This window comes from Meles meles, chromosome 2, assembly GCF_922984935.1.
Source record: "Meles meles chromosome 2, mMelMel3.1 paternal haplotype, whole genome shotgun sequence".
Taxonomy (NCBI): Eukaryota; Metazoa; Chordata; class Mammalia; order Carnivora; family Mustelidae; genus Meles; species Meles meles.
In genome coordinates, this window is record NC_060067.1 from 47,042,430 (window position 1) to 47,062,226 (window position 19,797).

Below are 19,797 nucleotides of genomic sequence, written 5' to 3' on the forward strand. Positions count from 1 at the left end.
TGTTGTTTGTTCCACACAAATATTAAGATTATTTTTTTCTATTTCTTGGAAAAATGTTTTTGGATTTTTTTTTTAAGTAGGCGCCACACCCAGCATGAAACTCAATATGGGGCTTGAACTCATGACCTTGAGATCAAAACCTGAGCTGAAATCAAAAGTCCAGAAACTTAAGTGAACCACCCACCATGCCCCTGCATTGGAACTTTTATAAGGATTGCACTGAATCTGTAGATTGCTTTGGTAGTACAGGCATTTTAATAATATTTACTCTTCTAATCCATGAGCACAAGAGCAGATTTTTCCACTTATTTGTGTCTTCCTCAATTTCTTCCATTAATGTTTTGTACATTTCCATATAAAGGTTTTCAGTTTTAGTTCTTACAGTGTCATCCAGACCCATGCATTATCACCTCCTGCTTAGCACTTTGCAGTAGCCTTATTTTAAACAATTCAATGATGAACATTTTTTAACATACAGAAAATGTGAACTAATTGCACAGCAAATAGCCCAATATCCATCTTCTAGTTTCTACCTTTAAGATTTTGCTCTATTTGCCTTACAATGTCATATTTCAACATATTCTCAAAACATATTATGACACAGATATTATTAGTTACATTTTATAAAAGTTCAAAGTATATCAGAGGTTAACCAACTTCTTCGAGTTCACTGAAATTTAAAAAAAAAAAAAAAAATAGATGAGTTGTTTATTTGACCCAAAGAATTTTTGAGCAAATGCATATATGCCTACCACGAAAAGAAGGAATCCTCAAATTTTCTTGCCAAGATGCCAGGTACCCAAGAATGTTGTTAAAACTTTGACTGTATAATAGTAGTCTCAAGCCAATGTGTATGGGCATCATGAAGTAGGACAGACACATTATACCAGTAGTACAGGTGCCATCTGATGTTCATAGCTCCACTTCCACATTAAGTGGAACAGCAAAAACACATAGAATATCTCTTTGGTTCACAACCTGGGGAGTTGCCCAGGTGAAATTTGAAACTAGCCCTCATAGCTACAGGGTAGGGAGAAATGGAAGAAAAGCAGGCCATGACAGATAAGCAATTAGCCATTTTAATAAACACGGGAACTTATTTATGAGTCCTATCTTGGGTGACCCATATGATGAGTATATCTCCACATTCACATTCCAGAATCTTGAAAGTTTATACAGAGGTCTTAACAGGGTTTAGTTATGTGCACAGTCCAGATGCTCTCAACAACACATTACTCTCTCAAGGTTGTGTCCTTGAAATGGCTCCAGCTGTAGGAATGGTAGATAGCAGGTACATTCCAAGGACAGGGAAGAGGCTGAGGAAGTTTTGATTGCCAAGTCCAGCTTGTGGATCAGCTGATAATCACGTCCTGTTGATGACCTCCTTAACATGTTTGAATGCCAAGGGTTTTGTATTAGTTTTCTATTACTAGGTAAAAAATGATCATATATTAACAACTTGAAATAAACCCATTTATTAGCTCACCGATCTGCGTAAGAACATTGGGCAGTCTTGACTGGGTTCTTTGCTTTTCAGTCTCAGAAAGTGAAACTAAGGTATCTGGTGAGTAGGCTCTCATCTGGAAGACCTGGGAGAAGAATTTCCTTCCAATCTCATCCCAAGTGTTCCCAGAATCCAGTTCTTAAAGCTGTAGTTCTAAGGTCTCTGTTTCCTTGATGATTGTCATCTGGGGTCTATTTTCAGCTTCTAAAGATCATTAACATTCTTACATATGTGGCTGCCTCCTCCATCTTCAAATCAGCAACGATGATTGATGTCTCTCTCCTGCTTTGAATCTCTGTGAGTTTCCTTTTGACCACCAGCCAAAAAAAACCTCTTCTAAATAGCTCACATGATTAGTTGTACCCTAATGTTCTCTCTCTCTCAGTCAACTATCTAATAACCTTAATTACAACTGCTATTTAAAGTGACATATTCATGATACTATGGATCAGGGAAGGTCATATTGGGGGACTGCAGGTTACTTATGCAGAAACTTGTTTTGACATATCCTTACAAATCCTTACTTTTGTTTATTGAGATTCTGTAAGACATTTCATTATAATGGTGTGCCATTATGACCACAGATTTGTTATATATGTATGCTTGCTTTTGTTACATTGTGATTTCTGTGCACAAAGAAAACTGTGGGTTCCAATTGTTTGGACTATCTCAAGCAGATTTTTCCACAGGCAGAAGGTAATAATGAAATCTGAGAAATTAACCTGACCCTTAGTACCATGGTCAGTTCTTGAAAGAATGTTAGGTTCCTTTCAGTACTCTACATTTGTTAAAAAAATGATACAACTTAGTCTACAGTGATAAATATTTAGAAATGGAACAAATTTGGTTTCCTGTGTCCTAATATGCTTGCATGACTTTGAATAAGACTGGCAACTTATCTGAGTTTGAGTGTTCTGTTTTAGAAAATTAGTGTACTTGAGAATAATGCTCTCTATCCTCTATGTCTTTGCTTGTTGATGCATAAGCTAAAGGTAAGTTCTAAATGGGAAACGCTCTGATCAAATTACAGAAAACCAAATTACAGCCACCATTATTAAGATCCTCATTTTATAGATTCTGAAAAACTAAGTTGTAGATGATTAAGCACTTGCCCAGTATTTTTCACCATGACAGTTACAGAATTTGGGCCTTATTGGGCAGTTTGACATCAAACGTTTTACATTTAATCATACCTCTATGTTGTTGTTTCAGTAAAGAATAGAATCAGTTGGATAAAATTAAAATAAATGTGTTATTGTACCAAATGCTTGTTTTTTTCATTTTGGAATTAGAATTCATTATTCGTAAGAAAATAATTGTTTATAACTCACTTGTTAGAAAGAAGTGAAAATAAAATTGAAATCTGAGATAGTCATTATTATCAATTGTTATAATTAATTAGTAAATCTTTCATTATCTAGCTCTTTCATGAAAAATCTGTCATTCTTTTTAATTATAAAAATAAGCACAAATACCACCCTGACATAAACAGAAGGAGTCCATATTGCGGTGAGCACTTCCATTTCCTGGAATGCATCCTTTGTGTACATAAGATTGTGAATGTCTCTCAAATCCAAGAAATAGTTTAAATAAAGCTTTGCCAGTTCAAAATTTGCAAAATATCACATATTTGTGATACTTTGAGTGACTCTAAAAGTAGTAAAATGACTTTTCTAATATCATTATTTTGTTATCCACATAGAATTTTAAAGCTCAATGGAAACACTGAAATTTTATAATCATATTCTAACAATGAAGAAACTAAGAGCTCAGGAAATTACCCAGATAATTTTTTTAGCAAGACTCCTTGGCAGATCTCAGATCAAACACTACAAAAATCTACTACACTGGTTTTTCTACCATCTCTAACTATTTCTCTTTATTTGAGAATAATATAATTTTGCCATTCAAATCAATCAGATAGCAATGTTTCCCAAAGCCTGAAGTCTATGTAAATAAGAATTATACCAACTAGTTTGTTAAAAATGCAGAATCTTAGGCTTTATCTGTAATATACTAATCAGAAAATTTTCAACTGTTACCATAATAAGCACTTTAGCAAACTTTTTTAAGGTAAAGTTTGAGAACTACTGGTTTTTGAAATACAGATCATTCACTTGTTTATTCATTGTAATGCAATAAAAAGATACCTATTGAGTTCTTGATTTCCTCAGTGATTCCCAAATTTGCCAAATTTTATTCCCAAATTTACTTTCCCAATTCCAAATGAAAATCAGTTGTGCATTCATTGATTTTGAAGTTAACTGTTTTGAAAATCTTAGTAAATTTGCTGTATTTTAAAGCATATTGTATGCATTGATGAGGGTATCCTATGCATCATAATCAAAACTTTCAAGAAATGTAAAAACTATTTTTAGATATGTTATTTCTTATTTTTAACCTTCATAATATTGAAGATTATAATTGTTTCTATTCTGAAGTTCCAATTCCTTTGGAGATAATTTGGTATAGGAGAAGTCTGACTCCTAGTTAAAAACATTTGTGTGATTTTTTTTTTTTTTTTTGGCTTGATCATAAGCAGTTACAAAAGGCTTTATCTGGGAGGCTGGGGGATGAGGGGGTGGTTCTTTCTCATACTGCATTTGGCGCACAGCCAATGTATCACCGTCTCTGAAGAGAGTTGTAGTCAAAGAAATAGGCCCTTGTGGACTGCCACACTCTCTTCCATATTTGTGATTTTAGTCCAGGTAACTTCATCCTTAGGTCTCTTCATATGAAGTAATGGGGATAGGCTTTCTGGAACCTTCCTGAGATCCTCTTAAGGTGGAGAAGGGAGAAATCTTAAATTTAACCCCAATACGACTCAGTATCCAGTCTTTTCCATTCCTACATCTTCTCTCTGCCAGTTCCCCATAGTCTATAAAACTGCTGTAGCCTTTTGTTCATGGCTCCCTCAAAAGCAAGACAATCCCCATGTGTATCGTGATCCATTTGATCTTTAATCAGTGTACCATTCAATGGGAGAAAATGGATTTGACTTTTCTTTCCTTTTTTTTTTTTTTAATGACTCTTGCTCATACTATCTAAGCGAGTGACTAAAACTTAATATGTTGTGGCATGTTGCTTCAATTGGCCATTCTGATACCTGGCACCTCACTGTCCCTCCCTACTCAGGTGAGCTCCTAACAGTACAGTCATATTCCTATCTAGTCTGAGAGATTATCTTCTTTCACTTTGGCAATAATCATAATGAATTATTTGGTTCTGATTCTGGAACATCAATTTTCTCCTGCCCTCAGTATTCATGAATCTCAAACATGGACTAGAATTAGGACCATTGTTTCTCGGGCACTCAGGCCTTCAAACTATGCCATATATTTTCTTGAGTTTCTCCAGTCTATGATGGGCAGATGGTGGGACTTTTCAGCCTTCATAATCAAGTGAGCCAATACTTTATAATAAATCTCTTCAGAAAGGCAGATATGGTAGATAGATGTAGGAATAGTACAGATATATATGTCCTATTGGTTCTCTTTCTCTGTAGAACCTGAGCTAATATAGACTATTTAGTGATAATTCACTGTGGACCTTCTGCTAATAATACTTAACACAGCTGAGCACAACACACAGAACACTGGCATTAAAGTTTGCTTACTAGCACTTCTCTGTTTCAGCTCCAATATGTAAAAGAGCTTGAAAATTGTTATTGCCCCCTGTTACGAGCTGAATCATGTCTCCACAAAATTCATATGTTGAAAATTCTAAATCCCAGCACCTCAAAATGTGATTATGTTTGGAGATAAAGTAAGTTAAAATGAAATCATTACAGTGGGCCCTATTCCAATATGACTGGTTGACATCCTCATGTGAAGAGAAAATAACAGATATGTGCAGAGGGAAGACTATGCGAAGACTCTGGAAAAGGACAGTATATGGCCATATAGAGCCCAAGGAGGGAGATCTCAGAAGAAACCTACCCTTCTGACACCTTGATTTCAGACTTGTAGTCCCCAGAACTAGGAAAAAATAAATTTTAGTTACTTAAGCCACTCAACTCTGCAATACTTTGTCATGGCAACTCTAGCAAATCAGCACACTATCTTTACAATTAGAGAAAGTTGGACAAGCCAACACTCGAGGATCTTCTCAGACCTATCAACAAACTGGGATTGCAGGGAAAACGCCAACCTGAAATCCAGAAAGCTAGAAGACCCAGAGAGTAGTAGCTAAACCTGCTTATGTGGAACAAAAGCTGTTAGAACCATAACAGTAGAAACACTGAAATGGCAATTTTGATAAATTGCCAGAGGCTTAATGTGACTTATAGTAACAATAAGAAAATCTTGGGAGTCTTAGTCCTCTTGCCACACACACTTACTTCCCCATACCCTTCACCCTCTACACACACACATGTTCCTGAAGTTGACCTCCAGGAAAATTAACCCAGAATTTTAAGTGTGGGCAGTATATGGCAGCTTCTTTTCAGAGACTGCTTTGTGGAAAGGGGCAAAAAGGAGTAACTTTATCATAGAGAAACCTGACAAAAACATCTCACCAAGCTACTTAACATCAACAGTGATAGTGTGTACCTTTGACATGTGGTGATAATGGCACTTTATGTCTGTGGCTTTCTCCCCAAAATCCATAACCTGAGTCTAATCATGTGAAAAATATCAGACAAATGCCAATTGAGGGACATTACAAAATATCTGACCAGTCAACCTTGAAACTGTCAAAGTCACAAAAACAAAGTAAAGTCTAAGAAAATGTCACAGCCAAGAGGAGTCTAAGAAGGCACAATGCCTAAATGCAATTTAGTATCCTGGATGGTATTCTGGAACAGAAAAAGAATTATCAGGGAAGAATAAGGAAACGTCAGTAAATACAAACTTTAATTAATTTGTAAAAAGTGCTTGCTTTATATTTGCTCGTGTCCCTCCTCTCTCTTCATACATACATATATATATATAAAATAGTAATACACATTATTGTTTACATTTTATATTGTATTTAATATATTTGTATTATGTTACATATAATAGGTAGATGCATATGTGCATATTCACATACATCAACAATACGTCTAAACAATACAGAAGATATAAAGATATAAGTATAAAAGGTGAAAAGTAATAGTCTTCCTACCTTCCCTTCTTGCCCCTATTCCCATCACATTCAGTGTTTTCTGTTTCATACAAGGATTCATATCTCCATATTTTTACAATTTTTAACAAATCAGATACTCCTACATGTATTGCTGTGAAACTAGCTTTAATTTGCTTAAAAATAAAGACAAACTTGTTTACTGGTCATTCTACTAGTAACTGGATGAAGAATATGTTTTCTTCATTTTTGTGAACTTAACTCATACAACAGTGTTTGGCATGTAGTAGGCAGTCAGTAAATATTTTGTTGAATGAATGAATGGATAATTTGCATTTGTCAAAGAATAACTCACCCATTGATCATTGAATGAATGTCATGAGAGACACTAACTTATTTTGGAGCTGAAGAGTAAATTAGGATTAACAAAATAGCATTCATGTGAAGTTGTTAGGCTTTTTTTTTTTTAATACATATATTTGGATTTTTGAAGTTCAATATCTGGACACATAAATGAGATAAACTACAGACTAAATGAGAATTTTGAGGGGTACCTGGGTGGCTCAGTGGGTTAAAGCCTCTGCATTTGGCTCAGGTCATGATCCCAGGGTCCTGGGATCGAGACTCACATTAGGCTCTCTGCTCCACGGGGAGCCTGCTTTCTCCTCTCTCTCTGCCTGCCTCTCTGCCTACTTGTGATCTCTGTCAAACAAATAAATAAAATATATATTTTTTAAAAATAATAAAAAATAAATGAGAATTTTGAGCCAGTTGGTTCCTTTTTTCTCTTTTGCACTATTTTCTGAGTACCACTTTTAAGCTACATGCAGAGAAGGAAAATACTGATTTTTAAAATCATTTTTAGGTCTAATTCTCACAGTTAAAAAAATCTCATAGAATTCCATGGACTATGAAAATCTAGCATTCTCATAACATTTCTGCAATTTCCCAGTGCACTTATATTCTCATAGTTTTCTCTGGCTTCTTGATAGGAGTATGTTCTGCCTGCTACATAGAATATGCCCAGGTGTGAAATTCAGCACCTACTTCATATTCCACAAAACATTAATGCCTACATAACATAGGAACATATGGCAGGATTTAAAGACCTGAAGTAGCATAGAGATAGGGTTTACTTTATATCTGCAAATATTTTGAAATGTGGACTGGAGTCATCACAGTTCTTTAAAATGCCTGTTGGCTTTCACTCAGTACATTGAGTGGTAAAGAGAGTGATAATTCACTGTCCCTAATATCACCTTGTTTCAGTTTCCCTCAATCTTGCTGATCCCTCTTCTACCCAGAAAACCTTCATTCTTTGGGTAAAATACACCTCTTTCTTGTTGTATACAGAGCAGCCACAAACATATCTTTTTCAACTGGCCCCCAGCCAACATAGCCCTTGAAGCCTTATCTCTCAAGTTAATAACCTATCAAGGTACTTTTTTCCCCCAAATAAAGTGAATTTCCGAATTAAGAGACACTGTGCCAGTTGTTAAAATAATTATGAAAAAAGGGGGGCCTGGGTGGCTCAGTGGGTTGTGCCTCTGCCTTCGGCTTGGGTCATGGTCCCGGGGTCCTGGGATCAAGCCCCACATGGGGTTCTTTGCTCAGCCGGGAGCCTGCTTGCCCCTCTCTCTCTGCCTGCCTTTCTGCCTACTTGTGATCTCTCTCTCTCTCTCTGTCAAATAAATAAATGAAATCTTTAAAAAAATAATAAAATAAAGTAATTATGAAGTAATAAAACTGTCACTGCATGCCTATACCAAAAATAAATAACAATGAAATAGTGGTATGTTTAAGAAGGAAAGTAAGAATAAAGTGGGTAGAATTAAGAAGTAGTAACATTGAGGGTGCCTGGGTGGCTCAGTTAGTTGGGCGTCTGCCTTTGGCTCCAGTCATAATCCTAGGGTCCTGGAATTGAGCCCTGCATCAGGCTCCCTACTCAGCGGGAAGCCTGCATCTCCTTCTCCCACTCTCCCTGCTTGTTTTCCCTCTCTCCCTGTCTCTCTCGGTCTCTGTCGAATAATAAAATCTTTGGAAAAAAAAAAAAGAAGAAGTAGTAACTTTGAATGCAAGTGAGGAGCTGTAGGGTCAAGAGGGGCTAGTCCAATGTGTGCTGAGACGCTCACGTAATAGGACACCTTTCACAGAATTCTTGATTTGGTCCAAAAAACATCTGCTGTTGGAAGGTCAGCAATTGAAATTGTGCTTTTCTATAGCTGTCTTGTTAAATTGTCTTTATGTCTTTCTTCATTTTTATTGAGATATAATTGACATATAACATATTTTTCAGTTGTTCAACATAACATTTTGATATTTGTATATATGGCAAAAACAATTACCACAGTAAGTTTGGTTGGTAATTTTTTTTTTAGTTTAATAAATGGCATACATATATAAAGAATCCTCCAGATGACAGTTCTAATTGACATCTATCAAAGTGACATTGCATTGATACGGGCTCTAATGGCTTTTTTTACTCAAGGTCTAACTCTAAAATCCTAGCTATAAGATCCTGCATTTGTCCTATCAAGTTCTCTTTACAAGGAGAATTTCAGTTTCCCTCTTTAATTGGCTTTCTGTTGACAGCTCTGCCTTTTCTGAACATAGCTTGGTAGGCATAAAACTGCATTTGATTAAGAGAAATGAAGTGCTTTTCCACATTTAATGTAAAAGCAAAAGTTAAATTTCAAATTCTACCTAAATATTCAATGTCAAGAAATGTAATTTTTTTAACATTTTCTAGATATTTAAAGGCCATCACAAGTGTAGATATTTTGTCCTAATATTTCACTTAGTTTTATTTTATTGCATTTTCAATCTGTGAATTTTTTTTATATTTCTGTTTTCCTGAATAATGGTATCTATAAATAATTTTAAATACTATAGACAAGCATTAATACATATTTATACATATATAAAGCCGAGGATTCATATCTTAACCTTTTCAAAACCTGCCAGCTATTGGTGAATGTGTGCTTTATTCAGTCATCCTCATCGTTTTCTTGTTTTATGCCCAAGGCTTAGCACTTGGGGTTTCAAAATCAACCAAAAACATCAAGCTTTAATGTTTTTGACTGACGTGAAATTTTTGCTTACTTTAAAGATTTTGTTTTGCAAACCTTGACTTTTCTCATATTTTTCCCTGTTCATAATCACAAAGCTATATAAATCTTCATGAATTAATGAATATAATTATTTATTCAAACACCAATATGGAGTGGGGAATTTTATAAAGCCTGGCCGGGGAGGGGGGAGTTCTGCTTCATGCATGTAGATTTGTTTAACATTTTTTCTTCTTTTAATACATTTCAGTTTGAAAAAAATAATTCATGCAAATGAAGAACTGACTGCAAAGAACTACTAGGGTATCTATAATTAAGTTTAAGAGGAGTTTGCTTTCCACAGCTTTATGATTGTTATTCAAGTCAACAAACACTTTAGGGAACATGATTGTCTTTCACTTCAATTCTTTATTTTAAGAAAGTTAAGGAGAAGTGAGAATAATTTAAAAATCTCATTCTTATTTTCAGGTGCCCACAGCCTGGGGAATGGTCATGAAATGTGATTATGTCAAGTAACACCAAGTAAAATACACCACCACTGCTTTTTCGCCATCAGTGCAGGTGTCAACATAACTAAAAAAAAAAAAAAAAAAAAAAAAGGCAAATGCTGTTTTCATATTTTTATGGAAAAAAAATTATCTTCAATCCACCAGGAATTGTCCCAGGGACCCCTGGTGTTCATGAACTATGCTTAAAAACTATTGATTTAAAACAAAAAGTACTCATGGAAAGCAAGGGCAACAATCCATCATATTTCAGTCTATTTTGTGACCTTGGCTGTCAGATGATCTCCTCAGGCTTTTGTACTGTTACAAATAATGCAATATCAGATGAAGATGACTATCAAGAAGAATTAGAGTAGGTAAACATTTTCTTTATGGTCTTTCCAATGTCATAGGATTGGTTGTATTGTGGGCCCATCACGACCCACAGGTACTCTTACTAGGATTTTAAGAACTCTGGAATCATACTTCTCATCAGTCCTAGAATTTTCCATCGCATGACTTGCCCATGTCATTTTGCCTTTGTCCTGAAATGTTTTATTGTCTTTAGTCCTTGTAAACTTTTAGCAAGCTTTATGACTCATAGAATGTATTCAAAAATATTGATAAAGTGAGTTTTATGAGATATCATTGTGCCACATGCACATCTGAAAATTGATACTATAAAACTCAAATATTACAGAAAGATATCAAATAGAGGAGATATTTTATAACTTTGCCAACTCATCTTTTTCTTTATATTTTAATATTTTATTTACTTATTTGGCAGAGAGAGAGAGAGAGAAAGCACTAGCAGAGGAAATAGCAGAGAGAGGAGAAACAGTCTCCCCACTGAGCAGGGAGACTGATGTGGGCTCAATCCTAGGACCCTGAGATCATGACCTGAATTGAAGGCAGATGCTTAACCAACTGGACTACCCAACTTATCTTTTTTATACAGGGTCTACTTAGGATCTAAATCCTCAACACATGTTTATTTAAAAAACCTAATAATTCTTTTCAAAAAATTATATCTATAATATGAATTATTAGCATTCAAAGTTATTCTGACTAGAAGAGATCCTTAGCAATGAATATTGAAAAGTTAAGTGAAAGATTTTTTCTTTTTTTTTTTTTACTTCTTAGTGTATTGCTATATCTATTATAATATTAAGCATCTATATTGTAAATACTAAGAAAAATTGACATGAAATACTCACAGGGATGAGGAAGGTCTAAAATGGATAAAATGGATGTTCTGAAATTCCTGCATGGAAAGAACCATGGCACTTGAAAATTAGTAGGAAACATAAAAATAAGAGATATGTCCATATCATAGGATTCAATTTGTATCTTTGAATGAGTATGGACTCCATTATCTAGCTAGTAGATGTTTGTTTTTTGAGCTTTTGTTAAAACTGATATTGTGCTCTTTACATTTTTTTCCTATATGTCTCATAGCTAACAAAGATATCATGTTTGTATACTATTTATCAGAAACTTAGTGCCTCATCCTGATCCTTGACAACCCAGGAATTCTACTGAACAACATATTCAAGCCTACTTTTCATTTACAGAGCCCAAGCTGTCCATATTTCCTGCCATTCCCCTTCAATTGTTTCAAATTCTTCTATCTTTCTTACCCATCTCAAAATCTTTCCAAAATTATTGGTTTTGTGTATCACCTGTGATAATGTTTACAATATTTTTCTAGCTGATATATATATATATTTTTTTTTTTTTTTGCAATATTAGCACTCACTTCAGGAGTATCTATACTAAAATTGAAATAATACATTGAAGATTAGCATGGCCCTTTTGGAAGGATGACACACAAATTTTTAATGCAATATTTAAGCCAGTGTTCAGAGTTGATATTTGTATCTGGCGGACCCAAAGACACAAATGTAGAAGGAACCATCATTTAGCTGAATAGTGTGAAATAAAATTTTCTTGACTTGATATTCCAACATGAGAATAAAAATATAACCTTCATGACTTAAAATATGTGATCTTGAGTAAGATGGTCCCCCAAATTATTTTCTTCATCTGTAGCAGGAATATAATATTCTTCTGAACACACCATTTTCCATGATTAAAGTATATGATATTAAAATGGCTGATAATTTTAAAATATCCCATGACTGTGAATAGAACCTGATTATTTCCTTTTCATTATCCTTTGATAGTTATTTTTTTTTTCTCTTAACTCCCAAATGTGTTCTGCCCTTGGACATCTTCAGATTATTTCTCCTCACTTGGAAGTTTATTTTCACTGACTTGAAATGTTATCCAATATAATGACATTGATACAAAATACATGATGATGATAATCACCCCAAACTTTACATCTTCAGTTTGGATTTCCCTTGAAATTTCAGACTTGTGTATCCAGTTGTCTATATATCTCTACTTATCCCCTCTATTTATCTTATTTTGAGCACTCAAGATTAATGTGACCAAAATTGGGATATTCATCTTTCCTTCCAAACTTGCTCTTGTATAGCCTTTCCCATTTTGTTCATGGAAATTATAACCTTTCGGTTGCTCAGGAGAAAGAAAAACAAGCACACACAAAAACTTTGAAATCATTTTTGCTTTTTCTCACATTCTACCAATCAAGAAAATCTGCTGCCTCTATGTCCATAATATACTAGAATATGACCATTTCTACTACCCGTACACAAACACAGGAAAACAGGCCATTATCATGACTCATTAGCCAGCTAATGCTAATGCTCTCAGTGCCAACAGACTGTTCTCTGTAAAACTACCAGATGACCCCACTGAAACAGCCATATCACTTGATCTTTTGTGCAGGCCCTTAACACCTTCCTATCCCAGTCAAAGTAATTCCAAAATTCAGATAATAGCTTTTTTTTTTTTTTTAATCAGTAGATCAGGCATGCTTCTGAACCAAAGTCACTTCTTTTTCTCCACTGCCTTCACACTCTGATATTTGTAAGTGGTTTGTCCCCATACCTGCATCAGGATGCTGCTAAATTCTTTCTTAATTGATTCTTCAGTAATGAATAAAATTGTCCTTCATCACACACATACTTCCTATTTTCCTTTCAGTCTCTATTTTATTCACCATTGCACTTATAATCAATGAATAAATTATATACTTTCTTTATATTCTGCCTTATTCAAAGCTAAATATGACATTCAGGAAGCTAAAGATTTAGTCAGTTTCATTCACTGCCATCTCTTCAATACCTAACATAGTTTCTAGTAGTTAATAGATATTTTTAAATGAAAGAAAGAATGGGTGACTTGAATTTGTGATGAAGATAAATCTCCCACATACCAATAAATAAATAAATAATTTTTTAAAAGATTTAAAAAAAGCCCTCCCACATACCAAATGAATATCAGATTATTCCCCTTCTACTTATTTTTATAGTAGGTTGTGCAGTTCTTTCTTGAGAATTGTTGACAATCATACCATGATGAAGCTGGAGTAAAAATTGGGGATACTTATGAAAAAAATCAGTAATGAGTGATGTTCATTTTTGAAAATATTTTTCTCCTAGTGTGGATTGATATACGGTTAAACCTGTTCCTTTGGTACTCAAACATTATCAGGGTGATTTGGGCAGCAATAAAGTAATCAAAATACACATACCTTTATGTTCTCTAGATACGTAAATACACATTGACGACCACAAAAATGTTGAAGAAGGTAGTATATCTCATTATCTGACCAAATTACTGCTCAGCAATTTCTTAACCAAAATATAGACACACACAAAAACACACTCTTAATTATATTGGTCTATGTAAAATAAGAAAAAAAAAACAATCCTTGCTTTTTACCTTTGTTAAGTTTTGGTTGTGTGAATAATATATTTACTTCTTCTATAAACAAACTGGACACTCCCTTCAAAGATATGTCTAAAGACTGCATATTAATTATTTATTTATTGTATAAGGACACAATAGTGTTGCTAATAAACAAAGATTCAGGAGAAGAATGTAGCTCCCACACAAGATGCACAACAAACACTTTACCTTAGTGATCATATTTGTAGAAGGAATATATTTCCAAAAAATGTTGTACTCTAAAAATACTGCTTGAAAACCATTTCCCAGATTTCTATGAAGGAGGGAAGAATTGCTGAAAAACCAACTCAGACTACTTCTCAACATGGCCCATTTTGCAATTATTATTCACAAGCTCTACAGGCCACACTGAAATGTTTAATATTCTGTCTCCTATTTCCCAATATAACCTCATTATTTCTTCTGTGTTGGTTTTCTTTAACTACCCCCCTTTCCCTTATCCTTGGTTTGATTATTCTTGCACTTTATTAGGGTTTATTCATATACTTTCTTTAGCCTGGAATGCTATCTTAACATCTTTCTCCTAAAAAAAATATATTTTGTCCCTACCATATGTCCATGTTAAATGTTTTTGCCCTGTTTATGCTTGTTGCTCTTTGATCCAGCAATAAAAACATAAGTTCTAATCAGTGCTTAATAAATATTACTGTAAAAATAAATAACAGAAAATTATAATAGCTAAAATGCATAAACAAAAATATACTGAAATGTGAACATACATAGATCCATATCAATTTGTTGCATTTAAAATTTACAAAAATTACCCCAGAAGAGCTAGACAAGCTAAAAGTAATCAATATAAAATGATACTGATTATTCTCAATATAGAGAACAAAACAAAATTAGTATTACCTAGATATTTAAATAATAACATTCGTTCCAAAAATATAGATTTAAAAGTTTGACTTAGAAAAATTAAATTTTGCAAAAGTAATATCCAGGGGCACCTGGGTGGCTCAGTAGGTTAAAGTCTCTGCCTTCGGCTCAGGTCATGATCTCAGGGTCGTGGGAGTGACCCCCGCATCTGGCTCTCTGCTTAGCAGGGTGCCTGCTTCCTCCTCTCTCTCTCTCTCTCTCTCTCTCTGCCTGCCTCTCTGCCTACTTGTGATCTCTGTCTGTCAAATAAATAAAATCTAAAAAAAAAGCAAAAGTAATATCCAATATAAAATGACACAGAGGTAAAGTTTAAAAATTTTATTTTATTTTTAACTATATTATTATTATTTTATTGTTAAGGAATCCATTTCTAGGACTGTCATGAAGCCCAGGCTGGGTTAACAGTAATGAGTTCTGGAGGTAATTACACTAAACTCTGGGATTTTTGTTATAAGCACTCTCATCTTTCTCTACCTCACCTGAAAAACTCAGATTCATGAGGCCTCAATCCCAGCTTCCCTACTCCAGGAGATACCAAAGCCCTCTATGAAGGAGGCGTTTTCAGAGGAGAAGACAATTTTGTCTTCCCAGAGTACAAACCCTCTACTTTGCTTTAAAAGACAGAGAGTGTGGCGCCTGGGTGGCTCAGTGGGATAAGCCTGTGCCTTCGGCTCAGGTCATGATCTCAGGGTCTTGGGATCCAGCCCTGCATCCGGCTCCCTGCTCAGCGGGGAGCCTGCTTCCCCCTCTCCCTCTGCCTGCCTCTCTGCCTACTTGTGATCTCTCTCTCTCTCTCTCTCTGTAAAATAAATAAATAAATAAATAAAAGAGAGCAACCCCAAACTACAGACACACTGGTTCCTGCACAGGCCTCAATAAAGTTTGAAAATTTTGTCTTTTTTTTTTTTAAGATTGTATTGTATTAATTTGAGAGAGGGAGAGAGCACAACCAGGGGGAGAAGCAGAGGGAGAGGAAGAAGAAGGCTCCCCACTGAGCAAGGAGCCTGATGTTGGACTTAGTCCCGGACCCTGAGATCATGACCTGAGCTGAAAGCAGATGCTTGACTAACTGAGCCATCTAGGTGTCCCTAAAGTTTGAAAATTTTATTTTTTAAAAGATTTTATTTATTTATTTGACAGAGAGAGAGCACAAGCATGGGGAACAGCAGAGGGAGATGGAGAAACAGATTCCCCACTGAGCAGGGAACTCAATGTAGGGTTCGATCCCTAAGCTGAAGGCAGATGCTTAACTGACTGAGCCACCCAGATACCCCAAATTTGAAAATTTTAAATAGATCAAATACTTTGTAGAATTTATATAGGAAAACTGTCATACAGATTATATCAGTAAAACAAACAAAAACCAAACAAAAGAGGGGTACTTGGGTTGCTCAGTCCATTAAGCAGTTGACTTGGTTTTGGCTCAGGTCACGATCTTGGGGTCCTCTGCTTGAAGATTCTCTCTCCCTCTGCCTCTGCCCCTCTCCCACTCACACACTCTCATTCTCTCTTTCTAAAATAAATAAAAGAACTTAAAAAAAAAACAAAAAATAAAACAGAAGAAGCTTTGAAAGCATAACAATAGTTTTATTATGCTTTGAAAACTCAAGAAGAAATTAATTTGGTTTAATATATTATGCTCTAGGAAATATAAGGGAATTAGGTAAAATCATTAAAATATTTGTTTTCACTTTATAACTAAAGGCTCAAAGAGAAGGTATAAATGTTATAAATATCAAAATTCAAAATAATATAGCAGAACTATATATGAAACACTATAATCTCATACTAATTTTCTTGAAATTAAAGGTATGATTTAGTTCTCCCAGAAGAGATGAAACATGAGCATGGGCTCACCTGTGGCATCAGGAAAAAGACAGCACCACTATTCAAATAGATAAGAAAAATTAACTAAACTTTTTACAAATTACTAAAGGTTGTATGTAGGCTAGTGAAGTAGTATAGAAATTCTGAGTGCTGTAGATTCAAGGGGGAACTGTATCCTCTCATAGGCTCTTCTTGATAGACTTCTACTGGGTGCTTACAAGAAAGAATAGTGTGGGAAAGAGACTGGACAAAGCTTTCTTGGGTTGTATAGGTCTAGAGGAAGGAATGGCCACAAATACAGAAAAGAATAAAGTTTCACATAGACCCTAACGAACAAAAGCCTTCAGCCGCTGAGAAACAAGTAGCAAACTCTGGCGTTCAAGATCATAGTAAGGAAATATAAAAGAAAGAGCCAATCGACCCTAGAGGAGGAGCAAAAATCATCCAGGTCCCAGGCCATTAGTGATTTCCCAACGCTGGTGAAGGGGGATGAGTTGCAGAGAAATTACCAGCTGTCAGGTATAGGGACAAGGGTCCTGCCCAAGAATGAGGTTGAAGGAGGATAACAAGGAATGCTCTCTGACTGCCAACCATCAGGTTAGCAAATACTGAATAACAAGTGAGAGGGGTTACTGTTGAAAAAGCACAAAGGGTCAGAGAGAGCCTATCTGCAACACAGACACACAGGAAAGCCTAAGGCAAAAGACTGGCTGAGGAAAACTGGGAGAAGAAAAATTCTAACCCTCTCTACCCTAAAAAGGACAAAAACAGAGGACTTTGAAGTTGCTGAGAACTGATAAAAATAACTCCAACAAAATATAGAACCAGTTCAGCTGTCTGGATGGACTCAGTCCTCATGCTATAGGTAAATTTTTTGCTCAGCAAAAGTTGTTTGATATGCTAAAGCAGTGGGTAGAGGAAATTTTATAGCAATAAGCACATTAATTAGAAAATAAGGAAATTCTTCTATTAACCCTCTAAATTTCTCTCTTAATAAATTAGAAAAAGGAAGCATTCTCATCTTCTGTGTTGATTAAATATTAAACCCATACTAAATAGAAAGGTACAATAAAGATAATTGATGAAAGCTGTGACATTAAGAGTAGAAATACAGGGTGCCTGGGTGGCTCAGTGGGTTAAGCCTCTGCCTTCGGCTCAGGTCATGATCTCAGGGTCCTGGGATCGAGTCCCACATTGGACTCTCTGCTCAGCAGGGAGCCTGCTTTCTCCTCTCTCTCTCTGTGCCTGCCTTTCTGCCTACTTGTGATCTCTGTCTGTCAAATAAATAAATAAAATCTTAAAAAAAAAAAAGAGTAGAAATACATTGGAGAAAAAAAAACAGTGAAACTGAAAATTGGCTAAAAAATGATCAATGAAATTGGTATACCTCTAGCCAGATTGATCAGATAAATTAGAATACAATACAATAAAATAGAAAAGCTGTAACTTGGAAGTATAAAAAATGAAATATAGGAGGCATCAACTCAGATCCTATAGACATCAACTATAAAAATGCAGTACTATGAGCAATCTTATGCCTATAAATTTGACATCATAGCTGTAGTCAGTAAATTCCTTGAGCAATACAAATTAACAAAACTCATAAAGCTCATTCAGTACATAGCTTAAATGGATAGCCTGAACATCTGTATATTTATATATTTATTTTTATTATTTCACTCTTTATTGGGTCCCATTCATGGGTCCCATTCATGGGACCCAATAACAATGAGAACATAAGTTCAAACAAAAATACATACACAAATGTTTATAGTAACTATATTCATAACTACTAAAATGTCTGTACTGCCTTTGGCCACTGAATAGGGAAGGTGTGGAAGAAGTAGACTAAAGACTCCTACATAGGGGTGCCTGGGTGGCTCAGTCGGTTATGCGTCTGCCTTCGACTAGGTCATGGTCCCATGCTCCTGGCATCCAGCCCCACTTTGGGCTCCCTGCTGAGCCGAGAGCCTGCTTCTCCCTCTCTCTGCTTCTCTCGCCTGCTCGTGCTCTCTCTGTCTCTCTGTCAAATAAATAAATAAAAATCCTAAAAAATAAAAAAGACTCATACATAGCAGTAAAATGACATGAACTGCTGATCTATACCTTAGAATATATAAATCTGTAATGATGAAAGCTCCATCCTGACCACTCACACCATCCTGGAACACTGGTACTTTGCCTTCATGGTGGACAATGAGGCCATCTTTGACATCTGCCAGCAACCTGGACATCAGACATCCTACCTACACCAACCTCAGGACATCAGACATCCTACCTACACCAACCTACCTGAACTTCAACTGGTTCATTGGTCAGATCATGTCCTACATCACTACTTCCCTGCACTTCAATGGGGCCCTCAGTGTGGACCTCACAGGGTTCCAGACCAACCTAGTGTCCTCCCCCACATCCTCCTCTCCCTGGTGACCTACTCAATGCATTGTCTCAGCTAAGAAGGCCTACCATGAGCAGCTGTTGGTGGCAGAGATCACCAATGCCTGCTTTGAACCTCCAACCAGATGGTCAAGTGTGACCCTCACCATGGCAAATAAATGGCCTGCCGTATGCTCTATTGCCGAGAAGTGGTGCCCAATGCCACCATTGCCACTGTCAGGACCAAGTGCACCATCCAATCTGTGGACTTGTGTCCCTCGGGTTTTAAGGTTGACATTAATTATCAGCCCCCAACAGTGGTGCCCAGGGGAGACCTGGCCAACATGCAACAGGCAGTCTGTATGCTAAGTAATACCACAGCCATTGTGGAGGCCTGGCTGGATGAAACACATCAGAATGCATAGAACACTGGAGTATTCCAACAGGACGTAGCCTTGGGAAGTCACTAAAAAACAACATGAAAGCAAACAAACAACAACAACAACAACAACAACAACAAAAATATATATATATATATATATGTATATGTATGTATGTGTGTGTGTGTATATATATATATATATATATATATATATATATATATATATATGAATGCTGATCCTGGAAGGAGAATCTGTCTGTCCTAACATTTTTACCCTCTGACCTTGTTAAGCCCTCTGAGTGCCAAATAGAACATTGAAGGAAAAAGTCCTCAGTGGAACACTGGAATGGTCTTACTAAAATGAGGAAAGAC

At 35.7% G+C, this 19,797-nt stretch overlaps 1 non-coding gene and 1 pseudogene across 1 annotated transcript; both read left to right on the forward strand.

The window, feature by feature from the left end:
* Positions 1-1,277: 1,277 nt before the first annotated feature.
* Positions 1,278-19,468, forward strand: LOC123936829 (annotated as a pseudogene).
* On the forward strand, positions 11,873-11,975 carry LOC123937796. Its single transcript, XR_006817585.1, has one exon. It is a non-coding gene; the product is annotated as a U6 spliceosomal RNA (small nuclear RNA).
* Positions 19,469-19,797: the final 329 nt, after the last annotated feature.